Genomic DNA, 9,980 nt, shown 5'->3' on the forward strand with positions numbered 1-9,980 from the left:
GAAAGGAGAAGTTGTTGGGCAATGTGAATCTGTGGCCGCAATAACTAAGATCAACGAGGTGGATACACAGATGACTATGAACTCGGAGAAACTTAAGAAACAAATTCTCAAATCAGACAACTTGAGTCAACATCAGCTTAATGTTGCGGGAAGGCTTCTTCATGAATATGCTGATATCTTCTCTTCACCCAGCGGGCAATACGGCCGAACACAACTGGTGCAGCATCGAATCGATACAGGAGATGCTAGGCCGATTCGTCAACCAGCAAGACGTCTCCCCTTGGCCAAACAAGGTGAAGTTGAAGAAATGATAACAACAATGAAGAAAGACGGGCTAATCGAAAATTCCAAAAGCCCTTGGGCATCACCGGTAGTTCTCGTCAAAAAGAAGGATGGAAGCACTCGATTTTGTGTCGACTATCGCAGGCTGAATGATGTGACGAAGAAAGACAGCTACCCACTGCCAAGAATCAGCGATACTCTAGATGCAATGGAAGGAGCACAATGGTTTTCGACTTTGGACTTGAAGAGTGGCTACTGGCAGGTAGAAATCCATCCAGAAGATCGGGAAAAGACGGCTTTCTCCACAGGAAATGGTCTGTGGCAGTTTAATGTCATGCCGTTTGGGCTATGTAATGCCCCAGCTACTTTTGAGCGCTTGATGGAGTGCGTTTTGAATGGATTAACCTGGAAATCTTGCCTAGTCTATTTAGATGATGTCATCGTTTACGGAAAAACATTTGATGACCATTGTGAAAACCTAAAGGCTGTATTCCAGAGGCTACGAGAAGCACATCTTAAGTTGAATCCAAAGAAATGTGCACTTTTCAAGACCGAGGTTAAATATTTGGGGCATATCATCTCATCCCAAGGAGTGAAGACTGATCCTGAAAAAGTTGACACTGTGAAGAACTGGCCAACCCCTCAGGACAAGCATCAACTTCGGAGTTTCCTCGGTCTGGCAACGTACTATCGACGATTTGTGAAGGATTTTGCGAGAATCACCAAAAGCTTGCACCAACTTACGGAGAAGGGTAAACCCTTTAAATGGTCAGGTGAGTGTGAGAAAAGCTTTCAGGAACTGAAGCTGCGGTTATGTGAAGCTCCTGTGCTGGCCTATCCGACTCCAGGCAAACAATTCATCATTGATGCAGATGCAAGTAATGTTGGAGTTGGTGCTGTTTTATCGCAAGTTCATGACGGAGAAGAAAAGGTCGTTGCCTATTTCAGCAAGGTACTCTCGAAACAAGAAAGAAACTATTGCTTGACCAGAAGGGAACTTCTAGCTCTAGTATTGGCAACAAAGCACTTCCATAAGTACATCTAAAGTTTCAAAGTTTATTCGTTAAATACTAACGATATACATAAGTACATTTTCTTAAAATTAAAATTACATATATAGGTATTATATTATTACAAAACTAAAAGAAAAACTTACATATAATGTACATTATGGGTTATTTTGAATAAAGAATATTTTTTTAAAGTTAAGTGATTTTATATTTTCAATGCTGGAGTTATTTATATTTGAATTTTTATTGTAAATATTGATTAAAAGATTTAAAGGGCTATTAGCACCGTAGTTTGATCTACTGAAAATGTTAGAAATTGGCAACTGCCTTCTCAAGCTATACTGACTAGCAATGAAATTTAATCGACAGAGGATCGATGGAGCTGAAATCGATCCATTTATTATCCCGACAATAAAACAAAATTGTAGATACGCTCTGTGACTGGTAAGAAATGGAAGATTTATTAGATTAATACGTTGAGCGTAAGGTGGCAAGTTAATTCGATTTGACCATGGTAGAAATCTTAAGCAAAATCTCATAAATCTTCTTTGAACGGACTCCAATCTATTTATATGAACCGCATAATATGGCGCCCATATAACGCAACCATATTCTAAAATGGATCTTACGAATGAGACATAAAGAGTTTTTAAAACGTAAGGGTCACGAAATTCCCGAGCAAATCTTTTGATAAAACCAAGAGTCATGTTAGCTTTTTTAATAATGTAGTCAAAATGGTCAGTAAAAGTTAATTTTGAGTCCAATACTATCCCAAGGTCAGTGAAACTAGACAAATTAGTTAGTGGTGATAGATTAATCGCATAATTATAGACAATCACATTTTTTTTGCGTGTAAAACACATTGTTTTACACTTGTCAATATTTAAAACTAAACCATTAATATTGCACCATTCCCAAAAACGTTGAAGGTCTCTTTGTAAAAGATCACAGTCATTTGCAGAGTTGACTGTACGAAAAATTTTTACATCATCAGCATATATAAGAGACAAAGAATTTACTAGGACAGACGGAAGATCATTAATAAATAGTACAAATAATAACGGGCCAAGATGGCTACCCTGAGGTACACCAGAGTTAACAGTAAAACATTTAGAACGTTCACTCTTAAAAACAACACTATATAACCTATCTTTTAGATATGAAGATACCCATAAAACAAATCTGTCGTTAAGACCCATATTTTGCAGTTTTTTTAAAAGTATATTGTGGCTTAGTTTGTCAAATGCTTTGCTGAAGTCAGTGAAAATACAGTCAACTTGTTGTTTTTTTTCAAACGCGTCAATACAGTATGTAGTAAACTGTAACAAATTTGTAATAGTGGATCTCTTTTTAACAAAGCCACGTTGGTTGTCACATAAAACGGAGGAACAGTGAAAAGACAAAACATCACAAATAATAGATTCAAACATTTTGGGTATAGCAGATAGTTTAGCTATTGGCCTATAATTTAGAACTAAATTTTTTTTACCTTTCTTATGAGTTGGAATAAGGAATGCATTTTTCCAAAGTGTCGGGAATTTACAGGTAATTATAGACTGGTTAAAAAGTAAAAACAACGGATACGACATATATATTGCACATTTTTTTTAACATAAAAGCGGGGAAACCATCAGGACCAGGATTTAAACAATCGTCTAATTTTTTAATATATTCTAAGATAGTTGCCTCAGAAATAGAAAAGTTAATATTACTAAGATGTAAAAACTCATTAACAGTAGAGGTATTGTAAGTATCACAAGAAGAAGATTTTTCAAAAGCAGACTGGAAATATTCGGCAAACATATTTGCAATGTCCTCTGGGTAATGACTTTCTGCATTTTGGTAGCTCATATTAGTTGGGTAACCATCACATTTTCTTTTACGATTTACATATTTCCAAAAATTTTGTGGATTAGATTTAAGATTATCTTCAGTTCTAAGTATAAAGTCCGAATAAAGAAAATTGGAGTAGTTGATAAATTCATCTTTAAGTCTAGTATATTCATTTTGAGCTTCAATACTCCAGGATCGATTTAACTTCACCCACGCTTTGTTTCTTTTATTTTTAATAGTTTTAATATGTTGATCAAACCACGGTGGAGTATTACTTAAATTTCTTATTTTTCGTAACGGAATGGTCTCTAAAAAACAATCAAACATGATTTTATAAAAACGAAAGACCATTTCATCGAAACTAATATTTAAAAACAAGATGTTCCAATTAATACCATCCAATAAGCGGAAGAGTTCAGAAAAATTACATTTTTTAAAGTTGAATTCATGCATATTCTTACAATGATAACTTACATTATTAATATTTAAGTTTAACGAAATAGATAATGCAGGATGATGTCGATCTTCATCAATGAGCTTCGTATCGGCGAGTAATGTAGTTCCATCAGAATTATTAAGGTCAGAAAAGTATACCAGGTCTAAAATTTTACCAAATCGGTTTTTGACATTGTTTAATTGATTTAGTCCGAATGAAGTCATTCCATCGATTAAAAGAACTTCGTTGTTGCTCGATGCATTGATGGCATGATAAGATTCATGTTCCGATGATATAGCCCATTCAAGATTTGGCAAATTAAAGTCGCCAATTACAAGAAGTTCATCTGCAGGTTCAATTTTTTCATTTATAGATTCTAAGCAATCAAAAAGTTTGTTGTAGACATCACTGGTAGAAGAAGGCGGTATATAGCAAGCAACCACATATAAATGACCAGACGAAGTTGATATTTTTACACAAATTATTTCGAGGTTGGAGTCCAAAAAATCATCGACGAGATTACAAAACAAATTATTGCGTACGGCTTAGCAAACCTCCTCCAACAGTAACTATATTGGGGTCATTATGAACTATGGACAGAAGTTCCTTCTTCGTACAGATCATGGTGCACTAAATTATCTTTTGAAATTCAAAAATCCAGAGGGTCAAGTAGCAAGATGGATCGAGATACTTCAGACGTATCAATGTCAGATTCAACATCGAAGAGGAAAGCTGCATTCAAATGCAGACGCATTATCTCGGCGCCCGTGCAAGCAAGACTGCAAGCATTGCACACGACTAGAAGAAAATGAAGTTGTCGATGTTAGACGAACGAGAGCTGATCCCATTTGCGGCTGGAGTAACGAAGAACTCAGAATGGCCCAACAGGAAGATTCGGACATCGAACCCATCCTTGCATGGAAGGAACATCAAGAGAAACCAGAATGGGCCGACATCTCCGACCGAAGCCCCACTCTCAAAGCATGTTGGGCACAATGGGACTCACTTCATGTGCAAGAAGGGCTACTCAGGCGTAAGTGGGAATCCGCAGATGGTAAATCCTATGTAATGCAGCTAGCCGTACCTCAGTCAAAGGTAAATGATGTTCTCCGAGAGATGCACGGTGGAATTTCTGGAGGCCATTTAGGCATCAACAAGACGCTGGAAAAGCTACGACAGCAATTCTACTGGTTACGTATGGGAGAAGACGTTGAAAAGTGGTGCCGAAAATGTGATACTTGTGCCGCTAGCAAAGGACCAGCTAGAAAAATCCAAAGTAAGATGCAGCAGTACAATGTGGGTGCACCTTTTGAGAGAATTGCAATAGACGTAGCAGGTCCTTTTCCCGAAACCAACAACGGAAATCGATACATCCTTGTAGTGATGGACTACTTCAGCAAATGGCCTGAGGCATTTGCCATTCCAAACCAGGAAACTAAAACAGTTGTGGATAAGATTGTCTTTCATTGGGTGAACAGGTTCGGAGTACCCATGGAACTTCATTCCGACCAAGGAAGGAACTTCGAATCTAAGATCTTTCAAGAGGTTTGCTCACTCCTTGGCATCAAGAAGACGCGAACAACACCGCTTCATCCACAATCTGATGGGATGGTTGAGCGATTTAACAGGACACTTAAGGAACACCTGTCAACAGTAGTCAATGATAATCAACGAGACTGGGACCGACATATTCCATTATTCTTGATGGCTTATAGAAGTGCAACACATAGTTCTACTGGACATACACCATCGGAAGTCCTATTTGGCTCAACAATACGCCTGCCAAGTGAAATAAAATTTGGAAGTGTTCCAAACGAGCCACATGAAATGGATGAGTACGTAGATAACCTAAAAGGAACACTGGCTGACATTCACCAACGGACAAGGACAAATATAAAAGCGTCTAGTGACAGGATGAAAACAAGATATGACGCACGAGCGACAGCAACAGGGTTTCAAGAAGGAGAACTTGTGTGGTTTTACAATCCCCACCGACAAAAGGGACTATCACCGAAGCTACAACAAAACTGGGAAGGCCCTTACACAGTAATGACCAGAATTAACGATGTGGTTTACCGTATACAAAGAGGGGTAAGAGGCAAACTAAAGGTAGTTCATTGTGACCGTTTACATCGTTATAATGGTGAAAGAAGCAATGGAGTTGTTCGGGACGAACAATCCTAAGAGGGGGGCAATGTAACGATGAATTACTGAACTACTTTTAAGATAAAAGTCTGAACACACTACCTACTACTGCAAAGGTAGAAATGTGAACGGACCTTTAATAATCAAGAAACTACCTACCCTCTGAACACATCCCAAAATATCCAACTAGACTGGAAGTATGAAGCGCCCCCTCTTGGAAAGGAAGTTTCGAGAAGCAAAGACGAGAACCTTCGAAGACATTCTCGAATCTCGAAATTCCGGTATAAAAGGGCAGCGTAGACACCGACCGGACAGTTTTAATCTTGAAAGTGAAAGAGTACAGTACAAAGTGAAATAAAGTGTTGCGAATTGTTAGTAGTAAATAAAGTGATTTAAAAGTGTGTTTGTTTGAGCAAATAATAAAAGTAAATTGAGTTGAAATAAAGTGTGTTCTTATTTGAACGGAAATATAAGTGGAAATTAAATAAGTTTTATTGGAACCCAGAATAAAACATTACAATATGATGTTGTTGGGAATTTTTTAAGCCACATCTATTCTTGAGACAAAGTATAAAATTTTTTAAATTACCAAAGTTTTTTTCTGAGTGTCCTTGGCCGAATTTCGGCTGCCGAATATTCGGTATTCGGCCAAATCAATGTTCGCGGCATCTCTAATTTTAACACATCAGATATATCATGAATTTATGTAAGAAATTTTTTTCTAATATGCGTGTTTAATATATAAAAAACTTTCTTTCTTATATCCGAAGTTTTTATATAAGAAAAACTCGGATATAAGAAACAAATTTCTGGGATTTTCAGACTTTCTTATATCCGTGTTGCACTGTATATATAGTATGAGAATCAAAAATAATCAAAAAATAAATCATATTTACCATGGAATATTAAATTTTCGTGTAAAACTTAAATTGCTTGTTTTTATTTTTTATTACATTTTCATACAAATTAATGTTTTGGAGGAGTGAGGTGCAAAACCAAAAGTATGAAAAATAATTGTGCAGTTTGTGATAAAAGGTTTAAATTTATAGAATTGTTAGTACCTACCTACAATATGTAACCTTCATTTCAAGATATTGGGCCACTTAATATTTCACCTATGAGGTCAGGGGCGTACACACCATTGGGGCAAGTGGGGCGGTGCCCCGGGGCCCCCAACACGCCAGGGTCCCGTAAGGAGACAATGCAGAGAAGCCAACTGGTTATAAAAGTATCGAAGCAAAAAGATACGATATTTGACATGAATTACTTCGGACACAAGAGAAACAAAAAAATTACATATTATCTTGGGGCCCCAAAAATTATTACTTGCATATTCTTCGCGACCAACAAATGATAGGTACATCAGGGGCCCCAAAAAAAAAATAAGTGGGCGTATATGTACATACTTTTTTATTTGTTCTTATTTTCTATATCAAAGGGGCCCAATAATTTAGTCTTGTCCCGGGGCCCCCACAACTCAACGTACGCCCCTGTATGAGATAAATTAATAAAAATGTTTCATTAGCTATACTATGATATGCAACAATGCAACACAGAAAAGCTCTTGTATCTACCCTCGTAGATGGAATACAAGGTGGCCCAATACCTCAAAATAACTCTTCTATTGAGTACTACCAATACCAATGATATAAATTTCATGCTTTTATCACAAAGTGCACGATTTAGATGCTAAGACGCCTCACTATACTGAAGATGAAGTGAAAATAGAAATTTCATACAAAAGTCACTGACATGGAATTTCCAATGAGAGGTAAGTAAGTACCAATTAATAATTTTCGTCAACCAATTTCAATATTTATTTATTTATTTTCCGTTGGTTGTTTTTTGTTCTGAAAAACCCAATTTTTTTTTTTTATATAATAAGCGCGCACTAAAGGGATTAATGTATCCTTAATTAGGTGAACACAGTACGAGCATTAGGCAAATAGGGAGGGGTTTGAAAGGAGATACCGATAAACATTAGTTTTGAAGTTCTGAGTTTTGAAATGGGATGGGAAAACAGAGGCGGGTAACGCGTTCCACATTCGTGTAGTGCGGCTGAAGAAAGAATCTCTGTATGAGCATTCCTTGAAGCGCGAGTATTACGGTTGAATTGTTTCAGGGGAGGAATGCAACTAGCTATTTCATCGGAGCACTGCTTATAAAAATAACGATAGTACAACGTGAGACATGCGACGTTACGACGGTGCTCGAGAGACGTAATTGCATCAGTTATTGATCTATCAGGAGATCATTATAAAAATGAGAAAGAGAGTCGGAGACAGAACGGAGGCCTGTGGCACACCAGCATTTATTTTGTGGGTTTCAGACTTGAATCCATCCAATACGACTTGTATTGAACGGTTCGAAAGGTAATTTCTAATCCAACGAAGAAGAGATTCATCGACGCCTAAAGCACGCATTTTCGAAAGAAGAGCTTGATGCCAAACTTTATCAAATGCCTTTGAAATATCAAGTGCCACAATCTTATTTTCTCCAAAACGATGTAAAGATTTGTACCACTGCGACGCGTTCTTTTATTCGACGATGTTAACTATTGTTAACAAAAGTTAACTTTCATCGTTCCTAAATGAGAAAAAAGTTACAAAGTGTAACATCGTGACGTCACAACATCGTTCCTAAATCCAGTGTTGAAGTGTCAAATAGTTACATTTTGTTACTTTTTCCAACTCAGCTTCTGGACTTGAGTTTCAATGTTAATCTGTCAAACACAACTAAATGGGGAAGAGAGGGGATGATGTGAGAAGAGAATTTCTTGTTTGTTTCCATATTTGAAATTATTGAATGCATATTTTTGTTTCAATTTGCTTAGAATTCAATTAAAAAGAATTATTTCAGTACCAAATTAATTTTTTCTTGTTTATTCATTCATAAAATTAATCTCAAAAATTTTTCTTTTGACAGATCAACAAAATGTAACATTTAGTCGTTCCTAAATCAAAGTTAACATTTTGTAACAAAATGTAACAAAAACAAATATGTTCAATAATCCTTGCCTACCACGGAGAAGAGGACTACCAACACACACGCATGACATGCCAACCAACAACACCAACCAACGATCGTGTGTGTTTCCTTATTCTTCCCTCCCTCTCTTCTTCTCAGTCCTAACAAGATCTTTGAATAAATAGGACGCGCAGTCCAATAAGAAAAGAATTTATTTGTGTTTCATTTATTTATAACCATAATTGCATTATTTATTATACAGTCCACCTATAGATTATTGTTCACGGTCCTTCGTAGCCCAATATTGAGCTATGCACCTCTAAAGGTACAATTATAAGTATAAATGCAGTGCCGTTAAAAAAAAAAAAACATTTAGAATTAAAAAAAAAAACAATAACCACCATATCCAAGTGCAAGTGCGTAGTGCGAAAAATAAAAAATATAGATAGAAAAACTTAAGCACAAAAAATTCTCGGGATTGCAAAAAACAAAATAAAAGAGAATTCAAACAGAAAAACAATAGTAAAAAAAAAACAAATATCTGTTCACGTTGTGCGTATGGGGGAGATTGTTTTGGTGACAACTCAGCTGGGCGCAATACGAATTGTACCTACACGGATACGATCTAAAAGCGGATAAGTGCTTGCAATTCATGGATGCTGAAATAAGAGATGAAGTAAAATGGAAATCAACAAGCTGATCTAGCTGTAGCGCATGTTTCAACATTGAATGAACTTCACATAGGTACATTCCTATGTGAAAAACAAGTGTAAGTTACATCTATCATGATTATAAACCAAACAAACTTTTAAAAACTATACCTATACATATACACAACACCTAATGTGCATAATGTAGGTATATACATACACATACCTAACTACTTAGGTACATATATACCTGCAAAACAAAAACAAAATCATTATGTACCCCTACAGGTACATGAGACTGTTTTCCTACCAATACATTTTTTATACCTACAAATAATAAATCAATCAACCAAAAGTAAAAGTAAAAAGCGCAATAGAAATTAGTTTTCAATCCATAAATCTGCCCAAAATGACAGTATAGAATCGCGACGATTTGCAATTTTTTAAACATGTACCTAGATTTGTGCACACGACCGGCATACACATATTATAAAAACAGATGATCACGCATGGAATGTACCTACCTATTTTGCTGGGTAAGGGATAAACTAAGAAAACGCACAATTTACTATTTACATATTTTCATACAAAAAAAAAAAAAAACACCTACATATTATACATGCCTACATTGAACTTTAGCAAACAAAAGATCATTCA

Source organism: Episyrphus balteatus, chromosome 4 (assembly GCF_945859705.1).
Source record: "Episyrphus balteatus chromosome 4, idEpiBalt1.1, whole genome shotgun sequence".
Lineage (NCBI taxonomy): Eukaryota > Metazoa > Arthropoda > Insecta > Diptera > Syrphidae > Episyrphus > Episyrphus balteatus.